We start from the raw sequence: 18443 nt of genomic DNA, 5'->3' as shown, positions 1-18443 counted from the left end.
TGTATTTTTACAGGAAGCCAAAGAAATGGGTCTTACAGACCCAACTGAAATTAATGAGTACATACTCTCATGGCATAATATGGACCAGCAGCGCGAGAATGATGCCCGTGAAGAGCATAAGATTCAGCGCGAATACGAGCGAGAACAGCGTGAGGAACGCGAAAAGGAGCGCGAATACGAGCAGGAACAACATGAATATGAACGTGCCGAACGTGAGGCACTAGAAAAACATGAGCTTGAGGTTTTGAAGCTCAAGAGAGGTTCCTTGGCTTCAGGCACATCTGCTGCAGCCAACCCAAGCTCCACTAGCGCTCTTCCTACACATGTCCTGGCGACCCCACGCATCAAGCTTCCTTCATACAAGGAAGGCGAGCGAATCGAGCCATACATAGCTCGTTTTGAGGACATGGTAGACATGTATCAACTGGATGAGGCAGCTAAGCAGCTCCAGTTTCTTAGTTTATTTGAGGGCCCTGCCCTCGATATTCTCCACAGAATTCGTGGAGATAATCTCACGTATGAGATCATGAAAGCTGCACTCATTAAGGCGTATGGTCTCACAGTAGACGACGCCAAAGTTCAGTTCATGTGAGCTCGTCTCCAAGACAAGGAGACAGCTGTTCAGTTCCTCGATCATCTCACTGCTTACTTAAATGAGTGGATGGAGAAAGATGAAATTCCTTCCACACGTGAGGGGATAATTGTCCTTATGCTGCGTACACAGCTAGAGAGGTCGTGGCCTGCTGAGCTCATAGCACAGCTTAAGATCTGCCAGGTGAAAGATGCCAGCCAAATGGCAGAAAAGGCTGACGCATTCTTTACTGCATACGGGTATCAAACTCGTAAGCAAAACACCTGGAACAGCAGAAAAGATACTGCCAAGTCTGGGAAGCCATCTCAGACTGAACCCCAGCAACAAGGCCGTTCTCAGAGTAATGGCCAAGGTCCAAGCAAACAGCAGAAGGACCAGGGGCAAAATACACAACAGCCTGCTTGGAAGCAGTACAACAAACAACCCAACCAGCAGCAGTTCCCAAAGCAGCAGCAGCAATACAAGGACAAGCCACGTAACCATCAGTCAGGTCAATTAGTGTATCGGAGGCAGGAGGCAAATGCAGCCTTCATTCCACGACAAACACACGGTGGTGCCATCTCTACCAGTACAGGTACTTCCCAACAGTTCATGAGTCCCCCTTCGACCATGAACTCTCCTCTACAGGTAGTCAATGCTCCACCTCCTCAGATGGTGAGTACGACTCCTCAGACACCTAGTTCCCAGGGCGCCACGTTTGCTGCATCAGTTGTTCCGCAGTCTCATGAATGACTGGCTGCTACCTCTTCAGACCCTTCCACCAACAACACTGCCTTTCTTGTTCAGCCAGGGTCTGTGGGAGGTGTTTCTGTAAATGTTCTGAGGGACAATGGTTCCTCAGGTTGCTCTGTTAAGCAGAGTTTAGTTCGGCCTGATGAGTATACAGGTCGACAGATCCAAGTTAGACTTATTGATGGATCAGTGAGATTGTTCCCTGAGGCACGTATCCAGGTGGCGCCTCCATTTTTCACTGGCCTGACAGCTGCAGTTGTCATGCCAGAACTTTTATTTGACCTCATATTAGGCAACATACCTGGCGTCAAAAATAGTTGCGCCGTAGATGTTGCTACTCAGACTTCGGCTGCTGCGATAACACGAACCATGGCCAAGGCTCCAAATCGCGTCACTCCGTTGACCGTCGCAATGCCGCAAGATCTGATTCGTAGTCAAGATGTTGTCCAAGAGCAACAGACTGACTCGACACTTGCCTCAATGTGCAAGAAGCTGGAGGGTAAAGTGATCAAGTATTCACGGGGAGGACAAGCCAGGTTCCTTCATAAGCGAGGACGGCTGTACCGTGAGTCACAGACACCCCAGGGTGAGGTTCGACTGCAGTTTGTCGTTCCTGCAAAGTATTGCCCAGCAGTGTTTGAATTAGGTCATTGTTCAGTGATGGGAGGTCACACGGGTCAAAAGAAGACCTCTGACCGCATCCATGCTGACTTTTTCTGGCCAGGAATGGGACGGGAAATAACGAGGCTCGTACGTTCCTGTGATGTGTGTCGCGTACCACTGACTTGGGATGTGTCCGTCCTGCGCCATTGAAACCAATGCCCATAATCTCTGAACCGTTCGAGAGAGTAGCAGTTGACATAGTTGGGCCAATCTCTCCTAGGGCTAGTGATGGATCAAAGTATATCCTCACTATTATTGATTTCAGCACACGGTGGCCTGAAGCCGTGGCCCTTAAGAATATAGAGGCCGTCACTGTTGCTGAGGCATTAATTGAAGTGTTCTGTCGTGTAGGTATCCCTAAGGAGGTCTTAAGCGACCGGGGTTCGCAGTTCACTTCAGCAATGATGAACAAAGCGTTCAGGTTGCTGTCCATCCGAGGCTTACAGAATACGCCGTATCATCCCATGTGTAACGGGTTGTGTGAGAGGTTCAATGGAACTCTCAAGAAGATGTTGAGGCGCATGATCACCGAATAGCCAAAGGAATGGCCGCGGTTCATTGCTCCTCTTCTGTTTGCTTATCGAGAAGCCCCACAGCATTCATTGAAATTCTCACCCTTTGAACTGGTGTGTGGAAGGTCGGTCCGGGGCCCACTTCAAGTCCTTCGTGAGTTATGGGACGATGAAGAACCCGACCCTGTAGTCAAGACCACCTACACCTACGTCCTTGATTTGGCTGACCGCCTCCAGTCGACGTGCGAGTTAGCTAAGGAAGAACTGATCAAGGCGCGTGAAGTTCAAAAGGCTTATTACGATAAGAAGGGAAAGCTTCAGAAGTTTAGTCCACGCAATAAATGCTTGGTATTACTCCCCACTGCCCAGAACAAGTTGTTGGTGCAGTGGAAGGGTCCATTTGATGTAGTAGAGCGCATTTCAGACCTCAATTACATAATTCAGATGGGGAATCTTCGTAAAAGGTTCCACATTAACATGTTGAAGGCTTGTCATGAGTCAGACCCCGAGGAGACTGGCCTACGAGAAGCTAATGATAGTGACCAGCCACTGGAAGAAACCAGGGCAGCCGCGGTGATCCCAGCTGATGACCATGATGACGAGCCCTTAACCGCTCAGTCCCGTCGGGAAGAGACTGTCGGAGATGTTTTACTTAACCCTGACTTAGCAATAGGAGACCAAAATGCCTTAAGGTCACTGCTCTGTCAGTATGCTGATGTCTTCTCAGACCAACCTAGACTTGCAAAGGTTGCATGTCGTAAAATTGAGTTGACCAGCGATGCTCCTATAAAGGTTAAGCCATATCCGATTCCCATGCGACTACAGGATGCAGTAGATAAGGAAATTGCTGACATGGAGACTGCAGGCATTATCGAAAAGTCCTCATCTCCTTACTGTAGTCCGATGGTAGTAGTCCGCAAGAAAGATGGTGGAGTCAGGATTTGTGGCGACTATAGAAGGCTCAATGCAATCACCAAAGTGGATGCTGAGCCAATGGGTGATCATATTGCCATCTTCTCCAAGCTGGCAGGGTCACGATATTTCACGAAGCTCGACCTAGAGAAGGGATTCTTCCAGATTCCCCTTCATCCCGAGAGTCATCAGTTCACTGCCTTTGCTACTCCTAGGGGGTTGTACCAGTATAAAGTCCTCCCATTTGGACTTACCAATTCCCTAGCAGTATTCAATCGTGCCATGAGACAAGTGTTCCATGGTATTGTAGGAGTAGAGATGTTCGTTGACGATGTCCTCGTTCATTCCGCCACATTGGAGGAGCACCTCAGACTCTTGGAAATTGTCTTCAGTAGACTCCTGGGTTTCAACATGACACTGAAGCCTAGCAAATGCAAGATTGCTCACAGTGAGGTGGAGTTCCTCGGACATATTGTTGGCAACAATCACTGCATGTGTCAGGGTGACAAGATCAGGAAGGTCAGAGAAGCCCTGAGACCCGCGACCAAGAAACAGGTTAGGGCATTCCTTGGCCTAGTGGGATATTATAGGAGTTTTATCCCCAACTTTGCTCTCATTGCCCAACCGTTGTACGAAGTGCTACGGAAATATGCTCCAAACACCATTGAATGGAGAGAAGCGCAAGAGAGATCTTTTGCCACCCTCAAGAATATGTTGTGCAAGGAGCCTACCTTGCAGTTGCCTGATTCCAGCAAACCTTTCATACTGCGCACTGATGCTTCACAAGATGGAGTAGGTGCCGTATTGATGCAGGAATCGGAAGGTGGAATCTTCCCAGTGGCATACCACAGCCGTAGGCTAAAACCCGCCGAGAGGAATTACAGTACTGTTGAGAAGGAACTCTTGGCTGTGGTTGATGGTGTTAAAAAATATTATTATTATTTATTTGGGGCATCATTTACTCTGGAAACTGACCATATGCCACTCACTAGTCTTAGCACGACCAAGATGGCTAATGCAAGATTGACACGCTGGACACTGTATTTACAGCAGTTTAACCTTGTTGTGAGATACATCAAGGGAAGTGATAACGTAGGTGCAGACCTGATGTCTCGCCTGCTAACTGCTGACTATGATGGGCAGTTGTTGCATGTTGGGTTCCGTGATAGGCATCCTCAGAGATTTGAGTAATCCAAGGACCAGCCTGGTTCCCAGTCAAAAGTGTAGACCTGACGTCTCACTTGTTGGCCCCACAGGACACAGTATGTCCAGGGCCTGTACATACACGTGTACTGTAGGTTAACCCCTACACTGCGGGCTTGTTTACCAATGACTTGCGTGTGCCACGAGGTTATTTGGGCTCCGACAGACTCTCAAAAAATATTTGCCAAAGATCAGTTATTAGTCCTAGAATAATAAAATTACATATGCTTATGGCACATACCTTCAGCTTTCTCCTGGAATGATTGTTGAGCCTTCGTCGGTTACCGTAGGACTTGTGGAGACCTCTGAAGTAGGGTAACGAAGTCTCCACTTTACACTTCCCGACAACCCGTAATATGATTACCTGAGCCAGATACAAACACTATAAACACTATTCTACAATTTTCAAGTAGTTTGGGATCCATACTAAAAAAAAAAAACACTGTGAAAGCAATGGAAATTACGAGCGCGTCTGATCGTCGCACTGGCACTAGTTCGCTCTTGGTAGTCTGTCATTTATTATTCATAAAACCCCTCACACTTTATATTTCTATTTCTATAGTAGTATTAGTTTATTGTCACTGTAGGGATTCAATTTCTTTCAGTAAAATACGTAGCATTCACTTTCTCGTCCTGTATACTGGCATTGAGAGTGAATGTCACTTTCATCTTCACTCTCATAACTCATAGCATTCAGACATGCTAGAGTGAAACTTTCACTTTCATTACTCCTAGGGTATATACTCGTATTCTTATAATACTACTCATTTACATTTCTATTTACGTTCTTTTTTTTATTTACGTTATTTACATTTCTATTTTATTTACACTGTGTTGTGCGCTGTCACTTGAAATAACTTATAAAACTATTTTCCATTGTTCACGTATATTTACATTCATTACTTTCACTTGCTGTTTACACATTATTTACACATTATTTACAATTCCACTTGCACTGTTTTACTCAATAGAAAGATAGTAGTCACTCTTTTATCAATTGTCAGCCCTTTACCTCTTTCCACACGAGGTTTAGTAGGGGGTAAAGGTCACAGAGCCATTTGCATGGGGGTGAAAAAAGGCCTTGAAGTCAGCAAGATGAAACATACGTCCTCTCACTTCGGAAGATGAGAGTACACTGATAACGCAGGGCCAGCCAGCTGCCCTGGAGGCCTTTTTAGGGGTTATTCAGAGTTACCAATATTACTTCTTGAAACAGCTAAGTCTAGCACTGATATGATTTGCAGGAAATCTAGACAATACATTATAAATTTGGTAGTTCCAGGTGAATGTAAATATCACTTAGGCTTCTCCCTTCCCTCCTTACATGTATATTTATTACGAAAATAGATTAGAGGCCTACTTAGGAGATATATAATCAGAGCTACCAATGTTAAATCTTGAAACAGATTTGTGTAGCACTGATATGATTGGCAGGAAATCTAGACAATACACTATAAATTAGGTAGTTCCAGGTGAATGTAAATATCACTTAGGCTTCTCCCTTCCCTCCTTACATGTATATTTATTACGAAAATAGATTATACGGCATATTTCAAGGGAAAAAAAAACAGCGAAAATTAGCGAACGAGTGCACATGAGGTGTTGTCAGGTGATAATTAGCCAATTCCAGGTGTATGGCACTCTCACTTACCTGATTTCTTTCTTGTATATATTATTTGGTATAAGAATACGACATAGGGCTTATTTCAATGGATGAAATCAGTGAAAAATTCCAGGGAAGATTTACTTAGCGTAGCATGGCCGGGCAGGCGAGAGGATAGGGTAATGGAGGGGGGGTAGGGAGGGGAGTCAAGAACGGGGAGAAATGGCTAAATTGTCAACAATGGATGGGAGTACAGATGAGATTAGGAGTGCTGACTAGTGTTGGACATTGTCAGTACTGATAGATGATACAAGCCCTCACTTGGAAGCCCGGGTGAATTCAAAATAACACAGAATCACAAAAGCGACGCCCCGCGGTATGATCCCTTGCTCCCAAGCGTCACGAAAGTGACGCCCCGCGGTTAAGGGGTTAAGGGGGAAATGAGAACTCTGCAGAGGCGACTCGAGGCTATGGAAGACCCGAGTTTGCACAAGGATTCTCAGCTCCCCAATACTAATATAAGTACTGTAGGTTAAGGGGGAAGTTCGAGAGAGAACTCCGCAGAGGCGACTCGAGGCTATGGAAGACCCGAGTTTGCACAAGGATTCTCAGCTCCCCGATACTAATATAAGTACTGTAGGTTAACGTGAAAGTTCGAGAGAGAACTCCGCGGAGGCGACTCGAGGCTATGGAAGACCCGAGTTTGCACAAGGATTCTCAGCCTCCCGATATTAATATAAGTACTGTAGGTTAAAGCACAGGTTGAGGACCCGTGTGCAGTTCGAGGCTATGGAAGACCCGAGTTTGCACAAGGATTCTCAACTTGCCGACACTAATCGTGTGCTATAATTAATGGGGACCTCGAATGTATGAAGCTTAGGCTGTCACTTGTATTTTTCAGCTAGAGCATACTTTTCGTAGCATGTACTGATTGCTATTCAGAGTAATTGTAACGTAATAAGAATTTTGTCTCATTGACACTTTTGATGCTCCACCTTAATTGGCTTTGCAGGTACAGCAATGGGTGTAGCAGTTTTGCTGTGTGGGCCAGCTGATCGTCTGCCGCACGCTGCCGCCTCTTCTCCTCTGCCTTCGTTGTCGCCATATTATTATTTACTGTGTCATTTTACACGTAGGTACAGTTACACTACAACTGTCACACCTACACCGTGTATTACATACACCACGCTACACAACAATTAGTTGTCAGTGTAAATGTAGCGAACTTTCGCTCAGTTTGACCTGAGTACAGGATTTTCACTGTTGTCACGGAGTTTTTCCCTCAAGCTTGCGTCTATTAACGTAAATACAAGTTTTTTTTCTCTTACTGGCGACTGCGACTTTCTCCTGTAGCAGGATAGAACACACACCACAGTGTGAAACTTGTGTGACTGAATTAGGATGTGTCTATCTATCTATCTATAGCCCGACGCCCTAATCCCGCAAAGGGTGGCCACAGACAAAACGCCTCCAAGTCACTCTGTCACCCACCATTTGACTCCCCCCAACTCATCCCCCCTCCCTCATATACCTCTCAACTCCATCCCTCCACCTCATCCTCGGTCTACCCCTCCCTCTCCCTCCCTCCACCTCACCTACATACACCCTCTTAGTCTTTCATTCTCCATCCTCTCCACATGTCCAAACCACCTCAGTGTATTTCTCCTAATCTTTTCAACCATATCCACATCTACCCCACAATGTTCCTTCACTTCTTCATTCGTCAACCTGTCCCTCCACGTCACTCCACATGCTCCTCTCAAGTAACTCATTTCCACTGCTCTCACTCTTGATTTGTTCCCCTCTTGCAAGGTTCACGCCTCGCTTCCATAAGTCAGGGTAGGGATCACAATACCATCATGCAGTGCCTTCTTAACTTCCATACTTAGGATGTGTACATATATATATATATATATATATATATATATATATATATATATATATATATATATCCACAAATTTTTTCCCATAAGGAAAAAATTCATTTTGTAGGGGCGTAATGTCACGAATCAAATTCGTGACATTTCCCTTTTGTGAAAAACACAAACTATTAGTGGAGAACTCACTGTGTATCGCTCAGTTAACCGTTTCTCTCTCCACTTCGGTGGTATACTTTTCAAAACATTCGTCACTGTTTCAAAAGTGACCGATCTAATGCACGTCACTAAGTGCTCTACTGAGCGATACAATTGTTTCTTTATTGTTCGCCCCTGCTTGCCTCAACCGTTAGCCACGCCTTCTTCCGGTGGCCTGTGCGTTCTACCACACGCATCGTTTGAATAGTTAGTCCAGTGTTTGCTTTGACGGAGAGAGGTTCTGTGCTCCAGCAGTGTGAGAGGTCAACCCAAGCTCCACTAGACTACAGTTCTCCAGTGCTCCCACCCTTCTTTGGGTGATACACAGCATTCATTGACCAGTATTTCTTTTCGTTTTCCTAGTCTTAAGAGTTTAGTTAAGGTGTTTTTCCTAGGCGTAAGAATTTAGCTCTTGTGTGAGTGAGTGAGTGCGATCTCATTAATTTGATTTTGAAATGTAACGTTAAATTTTGTAATCAATTAATTTAACAGTTCTTTTTCTTGAGCTTAATGTAATGTAAACTTGTGTTTCATTTTTCCGCAATTAAGCTTATTTCTCTTATAGCTCCTAGCTTGCATAAACGTTTGCCATTCATAACTGGTACTTAGGCCAGTCTTGTGTATTAAGCTTAAAATCCATTGTGCCTCCTAGGAGTTAAGCATCAGCAAGAACCTGATACTATTATTAGTATTAGTTATTTATTGTCAGGGGTGAAGTAACTTTCTCCAGAGGCTAACAGTAACAGCAATTGAGTAATTAGTCTCTGCTGTGTACTGTTGGGGAAGTTTATAAATTCTCGTTCTTAGAGAATCGTGCGAAGCAAGTCAGCTTAACGTAATCGTTGCTTGATTTAGTAAGACAATCATTGTCCCTGCTCTGCAATATTATTGAACATTATTATCATTTAAATAATATTTGCTTTTATTTAAAAACCCCGTGACATGGTGAAAGTAAAGAAAGACTTAGAAACAAGCGTGGAAGAAAAAAGCATTAAAAAGGAAGTGAAAAGAATAATCCAAAACAATCCAAAATTAGTCAGAGATTCAGCAGATATCAACAAATCTATAGTAATCAATGGTATAGAAGAGGAAGAAGTAAGAAACAAGATCTTAAGAGACAAAAAGGAGATGGCAAATGTAATAAGCATATTGAAAGAAGTATCAGAGGAAATCTGTAGTAAAGACAGAGGAACACAAAATGTTAGGGAAATACGAGAGAAGCAAGTCTAGGCCCCTAAATTTAACCTTCCAGAGTGTAAACACCATGGAGGAGATATTAAAAAATGCAAAGAATCTTATGAAAAAAGAGGAGTTCAAAAATGTATGGATAAAAAGATGCCTAACACAAGAGGAACTGGAATTACTGAAAGAGAAGAGGGAGGAAGCAAAAACAAAAAATGAGGGAAGATCAGAGGAGGAGAAGAAGAATTTTTTTTACAAAGTAATAGGACGGCAGGTACGAAAGTGTACATAAACAGGGGGGAATAAAAAGGAGGAAGGTAGTAGAACCAAGTCATGACAAGTATATAAACAAAATCATTAAGTTGATGTACTCAAATGTGAATGGAATGGTATCTAAATTATTAGAAATGAATGATTATATCAGAGAAAATATACCACATATAATATGCCTAACTGAAATTAACACCAAGGATATCAAATGACATCCTAAACTTAGAGGAATATAATATATGGAGAAGAAATAGGAACTTAAATAAAGAAGGAGGAATTATAATATTAACTAAGAAAAATCTAAAAGTCAAAGAAATAGAACTAGATATACCCTCACAAATAGAACTGATTGCAGTAGAGATTAATACATCTGAAGGGAAAATAATTGTAGCCAGTTTGTACATGCCACCCAGATCAAACACATGGGAAAGAGACGAATATAAGGACCTGGCATAGAGTACAATTCAGAGTTTAAGAGCATTACTACATAAAATGGAAGAGAAATCGTAAAGAATTATAATAACTGGAGATTTTAATACAAATATAAATTGGATTATTCTAGATATAGTAAGCCAAGGAAGCTGTTAGGACCAAAAGCTCCTGGATCTCGTGCAAGAGTTTTTCCTAACGCAACATGTAAGGGAAAGCACCAGAAAAAGAGAACTCGATGTACCCTCAATGCTAGATCTCATATTTACTGGCAAGAAAACGATATTGACTATTTAATATATCACCCTCCATTCGGCAAAAGCGACCATGCAGTACTAAATTGCAACTTCAGGATTGCATATGACATAGTTAACAGCAATGAAAGTCACAAAAAGAGCCTAAACTATAAAAAGGGAAAATAACATAACCTAAAGAAGTACTTCTTAGAAACTGATTGGTAAAAGGAGCTTAGAGGACAAGATTTAAATGCTATATATAAAAAATGCTGTGAACTTTATGAAATAGGAGTCCAGACGTACATCCCACAGCACAAAGAAGCAGAAAAGAAAATAAAGAAATGGTTCAATACAGAATGTAAAAAATCTAAAGAAAAAAGAGATTTGTTGTGGAAGAGATACAGAACACACAATAGTGAAAGGGCATATAACAATTATAAACAGGCAAGAAACGATTATACAAGAATAAAGAGGGAAGCCCAAAAACAGTTTGAGGAGGATATCATAAATAAAAGTAGTGATCAACCGAAGCTATTTTACAGCTACATCAGAAGCAAAACCAAAGTAAAAGATAAAATACAATCCATTACGGACGAGGGAATCACCTATACACATGAGAAGGATATCTGTGAAGCACTAAACAAGAATTTCCAATCAGTTTTTACAGAGGAAAAAAAATTGAGAGGGATTATGTGGAACATGCATTCCCACACATACTACCAGATATACAAATATCAGAAGAAGTAATACAGGAGGAGCTAAGTAAATTAGACAAAGGAAAAGCAAATGGTCCTGATCAAATTTCATGTTGGGTGCTACGTGAATGTGCAAAGTAGTTAAGTAAACCATTATTTTTAATTTTCAAGAAATCCTTGAGACAAGGTAAACTACCTGATATTTGGAAGAAAGCAAACATTGTTCCCTTATTCAAGAAAGGGAATAGACAAAATCCACTCAACTACCGACCAGTATCACTAACCAGTGTTGTAAGCAAGGTATTAGAAAAGCTTATAGGAAAAGCTTGGGTAAATCATCTAGAAAAACACAGTAAAACAGAAAGACAGTTTGGTTTCAGAAAAGAAAAATCATGTGTCACTAATCTGTTGAGCTACTATGACAGAGTAACAGACACATTACAGGAAAGAGAAGGATGGGTGGACAGTATCTATTTAGATTTCAAGAAAGCATTTGACAGAGTACCACCCCAAAGACTTTTATGGAAACTGTACTATCAAGGAGGAATTCGAGGCAAACTGTATTTTTGGATGCAAGGTTTTCTCATAAAAAGAGAAATGAGAACAATACTAAGGGGAAATTACTCATCATGGAGAGAAGTGACTAGTGGAGTACCACAGGGCTCAGTGCTGGCACAAATCATGTTTTTAGTGTATATAATTGATATAGACAGTAACACTGGAAATGAAAGCTATCTGAATATCTTTGCAGATGATGCAAAAATACGAAGGAGAATTACTAACACAGACTCTTGTAAAGAGCTACAAGAAGAATTAAATAAACTTCATGAATAGAGTAATACATGGCAAATGGAAATCAAGGTGGACAAGTGACGTGTAATCAAGTTTGGTAAAAGTGGAAAAAGACCTGATTGGGATTATCAGTTAGGAAATAAAAATCCTACACACATCAGAAAGAGAGAAGGACCTAGGTGTGATTATCAATAACAGACTATCTCCGCCTGACCACATCAGTGAGAAGGTAAGGAACATGTATACACTGCTTGTAAATATGAGAATAGCGTTCACATACATACATGAAGACATGCTAAGAGAGATAATAACATCATTCATCAGACCAACCCTGGAGTATGCATCAGTAGTCTGGAGTCCTTATCTCAAAAAACACATAGACAAGATTGAAAACGTTCAAAAGGCCGCTACAAGATGGGTACCAAGCTTAAGGGATCTAAGCTACGAAGAAAGACTAAATAAACTAAATCTACCAACACTACAGGAGAGAAGGAAAAGAGGTGACATGATTATGGTATATAAATGCATATCAGGGAAGGAGAAAATAGACATAAATGATTACTTAACCTATGGGGAAGCATCAGCAAGAGGACACTGCAAAAAACTGCATAAGAAGAGAGGTGATAAAGATGTAAGGAAATTTAGTTTCCCAAATAGAGGAATTGATCAGTGGAATGCGCTACCGAATGAAATAGTGTGTGCCAAAACAATTCACAAATTTAAGGATATGTATGATAAATATGGTTTAAGACACGGGACAGTACGAGCTTGACTCATTCCTATAAAGATACAATTAGGTATGAACACACACACACACACACACACACACACACACACAGTACAAAACTCCTCACCTCCCAACCGATCTGGTCCTGCAGCCAGATCATCACCATTGGAGAAGTACATGATATTCTTTTTTTTATTTATCTGTTTACCTCTGTTTATATAAGTATATTTACACATAGATATATATTGTTATTTACCTCAACAAAAATGACAGGGAAATAAGTACAGCTTCAGTTTCATTTGCTAGCAACAGGATTAGTGTTCAACTGTGGTTTCTTGAGAGGACTAAAAACAAAACAGAAGTAATTATATAAAACAGTTGTTGGTATAAAAGCAAAGAAACCGTAGCTACCAAGCATAAAAGTGTTAGCACGCTTCAGGTAAGTAACGTAATTGAGTGCAGCTGATGGCGGTTCAGCACGTGGGAAAATGCACCATAGTTTTTTGTATTTTTCTCGAAAATTATGAGGCCTAGGATCACCGTTTTTGGCTCAAATGAAAATGAATGAAATTCTGCATAGGATGATAAAATAATAACATAACAGTGGCGCAAAAAGTTTTTCAGTAGAGCTCCCCGAATAAAAATCTGTTGTCTCTTGGAAATGGGTTTTAGTTTTTCGCTTATTACTCGAACACCATAACTTGTATAAATCTGAGACCTCCGGCATTCGAAAGCTAATAAAATTCTCTTTCGAATGATTGTACAACATGTAGAGATTGATTAGTAAACATTCGACTTATGATGTTGGGAAGTGAAATCCATGATCCCAAACGTTTATTCCGAGGACCCTAACGTACATATAGTGTGTTTTTTTGTTTTTTGCTTATCGTGTAGAACAAACATCAACGAGTAGGAATATGTGGGTTTTGTGGCAAAATAAATATGTTTTGGTGGTGAAAATAAGCCGAGAATACACATTTTGGGGGCATGTGGCGGCCGGGGGCGAGGGGAGAAAAGCCGATGCGTCATGGCACAGAAAACTTATTAACTTATCTGCACAGGAAGGGGTTAATGAATCAAATATTCATCAACAAGTGCCTGGTATGAGGATGTAAAAACCTAATATACTAAAGTAACTTTTTGAAAAGTGTCCTTATTGGTAGTTATAATGATATCAATTTTACTTGCCAGATCAGAGTAATTCATTGTTCGATGTTACAACACGCTAGTCATCAAGAGCATACCAATGTACGTCCTATTGTGTGGAGAAATAGTCACCCACTGAGCGACTGAGTGACCACTGAGTCATCGACAAGACACCCAGCGTGCTGTGGCATGGACGTAGTGCTTTTCTGGCTGTGCCAGAGTTTTCAATGGATGGCTGCAGCACACAGCAGTGGTAGACGCATGTTACAATAAGTATGTCTAACATCTACTGCTCAAGCATTATTCAATGTTTAGCTCGATAGATGTCGAAGTTCTTGGATAGTTACAGGCAGTTACAAGCTTTATATTCATTAGTCAATTAGACATTTGTGACATCAGCATCACATATTTTTCCTCCAGGGAGTGATATCTAAAAATGAGCTGATTTTCTTGATTTTATTTGCATGAAAGCTTCTTAAGTGATATGCAGCAGAAGTAGCCATGTGCCGAATAAAAGTTTTGAATATATATATATATATATATATATATATATATATATATATATATATATATATATATGTATAAATAGAGAGAGAGAGAGAGAGAGAGAGAGAGAGAGAGAGAGAGATTGATAGATATAGACACACACACACACACACACACACACACACACACACACATATATATATATATATATATATATATATATATATATATATATATATGCCAACGGCCATACCACGTTGAGTACACCGCTTCCCGTCCGATCAGCGAAGTTAAGCAACGTTGGGTCTGGTTAGTACTTGGATGGGTGACCGCCTGGGAACACCAGATGCTGTTGGCATCCCTTCGTGTCAAGTGGGGTTGGTGGAGGATTAGTGCCCCTCCCTGTAAAACAGTTAACTCTAAGCCCTTGGCCACCCCGTTTGGGATACATGGCGTCTGGCAATGAATGAATGAATATATATATATATATATATATAACATCATCATCCGGACGTCGTTTCCCACCCTAGGGCAGGGGGTGGAGTAGCAATGTCCAGACAGCCCCCAGTTTGCCCAAGCCAATTTGCCACGCTTCCATTCACACATCAATCAAGCCTCCAGAATCCTGGCTCTATCGGATATGCCAAAAAACGTTCACCACGTTCTGTAGCTTCACATAATCGTATATATATATATATATATATATATATATACGATTATACATACTGTGTATATATCATCAGCCATGACAAGTCCACTGCAGAACAAAGGCCTCCTCCAACCCACTCTATTAATTCCTTGTCTGAGCCAATCTATGCCACGTTTGCCTAATAAATTTCTCTATCTCATCTCTCCACCTCCTGCATGACCTTTTTCTCCTAGGCTAACAATCTCTTGGTGTCAAGTCATTCAGCCTTTTGTCCCATCGGTTACCCCCTGTTCTTGCTACATGACCTGCCCACCTCCATTTCTGTTCTTTTATAACTTCTGTAATGTTTTTGACCTTAGTCTGCTCTCCCACCCAAGTTGATCGTTTCCTGTCCCTTAAAGATATTCCCAACATTGACCTTTCCCCTGCTATCTAAGAAAGGACTAGTTTATTTTCTATTGATTTTCTTGGTTTCCAAGTCTCACAACTATACGTAATAGCTGGAACTATACATTCGTTGTATACTTTTCGTTTCATACATATTGGCCAACTACTTTTCATAATGCCTCTATGTTTACCGAAAGTTTTCCATCCAATTGTAATGTTTTTTTGTTTTTTTTCGTTATCATGGTCTTTCATTAATTTTAGTATTTGCCCCAAGTAATTGTACTCCTCGACTTCTTCAAGAATTTCTTCTCTTGTCCTGATGACACTCTTTGATGTATGTGGATTAAACTTTAGTTTTACTCCGGTTCATCTTTAGCCCTACTTTGAGACTTTCTCTGTTCAGGTCATTTAACATTTCTTGCAGTGCCTTGCTGTTTCTGAGATTAGGACAAGGTTATCTGCAAATCTTAAATGGTTTATCTTTCTTCCATCTATGTTTACTCCTTTGCTTTCCCCGTCTTTCTGAAACTTCTTTCTAGGCATTATGTAAATAATTTTGGCAAAATTGTATGCCCCTGACGCACATCCTTCTCAGTCTTGATTTTTTCCGAGTATTTATGTAATTTAACTGTAGCAGTTCCCTCCTTATATATATGTTTTCGAGCAGTTTTACAATGTTCTCGTTTACTCCTTATTCTTGCAATGAATTTATAATTGCTATGTGCTCCACTGAGTCAAAAGCCATTTGGTAATCAACAGTGGTTTATTATAACTGTTTTCTCAATTAGCTGATTGAGCGTAGCTGATCAGTAGTCGAATAGCTGCTTCGGAATCCTGTCTGTTCACGAGGTTAATTTTCTTCCAAATATGTTGTTATTCTGTTCGTAAAGACTGTAGTGAAGGGTTTGGAAATGACTAATAATAAACTGATTGGTCGATAGTTACTAAGATCTTCTGAGTCGCTTTTTTTTTTTTTTTTTAAGGAAAATAACTACTGCATTACACCATGTTTTGGGATTTTTTTTTTTTTAAATACACTGAGTAAATAAGTGGGCGAGCCGGTTTTCTCCTCGTACTCCTTCATCCAACAGTTAATCTGCTACTGTTCCATCTTCTCCTGAAGCCTTCCCTCGATTCATATTTTAAAGAGAAATGTTTACTTCGTCTGGTGTTACGTCAGGAATTTCACTTGTGTCAGCTGAAAGTTAGCTAATTGTACTACTGTCTTTGATGCATATAGGTCTTTATAAAATTCTTCAACTCTCTTCACCATCTTATCGCAGCATTTATTGACTTCGCTATTCTTGTCTTTCTGTGATATAAGTTGTTGCCTTTCTTGTGCCATTTTACTTCTGACCTGTTTCAGACTTTTTCCTTTTATGATGATTTCTTTGATCTGATCCATGTTTCTCTTCCCTTTTCCTTCTCTCTTGTCTTTTGTTGATAAGTTTGTGCAATTCTGCTTTCACGTTTCTTTGTTTTACTTCCATTTCATGTATTTTTTTTTTTTTTTCATGAGCTCGAGTGTCTTTTCCGATTACTTCTTGGCTTTGGTTGTATTAGGTTTTACTACTACCTCCACTATTTCTCCTAGCACTTTGTTTTTGTTATTCAGCCTATCAACGTCACATTCAGCACTATTTAGAGCCTGAAATTTGTTCGTTATTTCAAACTGAAAGGCTGTTTCGTTTTCGTTTCCTTTTATTGGGTAAATATTTTTATTTTGTATCATCTTTCGCATCTGAAATTGAATCTGGCTGTGCAACCCAGCATTCTATGGTCACTTCTTATATTTACTTCGTTGATAACTGTGACATTTGTGATCGTGTTATTCTTATCTGCCATAAAGTCAATTTCATTCTTCGTTTCTCCATTTGGACTTCTCCAGGTCTATTTTCTCCCTGTTCTTCTCTAATAGAATGTGTTCATTTTTCTCATGTTATACATTTCAGCCAAATTACCACCTTTTCTCCTTTTTCGTTACTTTCTCCAGCTTCAAATTTTCCCATACATGTTTTTCCACTTTTTGATTTTCCAACTTTTGCACCGAAGTCTCCCATGAGTATAGTACATGTGTTTTTTTCCTCTTCCATAATCTGGGAGATGTCGTCATATAATGTTTGCATTTCTTTATCTGAGCTTTAAGAAGCTGGTGCATATACTTGTATTACTTTCATGGTGTATTTTTTTGCACAGTCTAATTACAATCCATGCTGCTCTGTCAGATACACTGCTGAATATAACAATGTTATCTACAAGATTTTTGTTAATTAGAAAGCCTACACCACTAACTCTTTCATTTTTCCATCCTCTGTAGTAAAATAGGTGGTTGTTGTCTTCGAGCTGAATTACTGTTTCTTCTTTTCTGTGGATCTCACTCAGATTTACAGTATCCCAGCTAATGTTTTGCAATTCAGTCAGTAAGTTATCAAGTCTGTAACTATCTGCGAGGCTTCTAACACTATATGTAAAGATTTTCATGGATTTCAGATTGCTTAGTATCCCAGTCTAAAATTTGCCGACACGGTACCTATTCACTTTCAGTGACATACTGTCTGTAAGCACAGGAGGCAGTGCGGTTGGACCTTTTGTGGACGATGATCCAAGAACGCCGGTCAAAACATTTGCAATAGAATATATATATATATATATATATATATATATATATATATATAGAGAGAGAGAGAGAGAGAGAGAGAGAGAGAGAGAGACCCTCTCTCTCTCTCTCTCTCTCTCTTGTCGTTAGGTGTTGCAAGAGGGACACATAACTATGTGTAACTAAATATAATAATCCTGGAGTGGTCCAGAGTAATTAGCTGGTTTCAACCCTTAACTCAGATGACTTTTTTTTTTTTTTAATCGCCATCTAGTAGATTTAAGCTCATTTTAGGACACAGCTAATTTCAGATAGAGAAATCAGATATAGTTTCCTTAAATCGTCGTACTCGTATTTCTTTGTACTAAGCTATAGACTTGGAAAAGCAAAAGTGAACTACAGTATATCATACATCATCAGATTTAAGGAGTTACGATTTATATTAGGTTGTTTATATTTCTCAAACCTAGCAGCAGGATTATATAGATATCCTGTATAGTTATATGTGTGACATCAGCGGTGCGCTGCTGGCAGAGAAGGACACCATCGTGTGGTG

The 18443-nt window shown here is 40.5% G+C and overlaps 1 non-coding gene across 1 annotated transcript; it reads left to right on the top strand.

Moving 5' to 3' along the window:
- Positions 1-14494: 14494 nt before the first annotated feature.
- Positions 14495-14613, top strand: LOC145411267 (5S ribosomal RNA). The gene has a single exon (XR_013899394.1). It is a non-coding gene; the product is annotated as a 5S ribosomal RNA (ribosomal RNA).
- The last annotated feature ends 3830 nt before the right edge of the window (positions 14614-18443 follow it).

The sequence above is a fragment of the Coenobita brevimanus genome, chromosome 88 (assembly GCF_032717465.1).
Source record: "Coenobita brevimanus isolate Jiangsu-jjx chromosome 88, ASM3271746v2, whole genome shotgun sequence".
In the NCBI taxonomy this organism is placed as follows: Eukaryota; Metazoa; Arthropoda; class Malacostraca; order Decapoda; family Coenobitidae; genus Coenobita; species Coenobita brevimanus.
The sequence above is the reverse complement of the archived record's forward strand: the minus strand, read 5'-3'. Positions and strand labels throughout refer to the sequence as shown.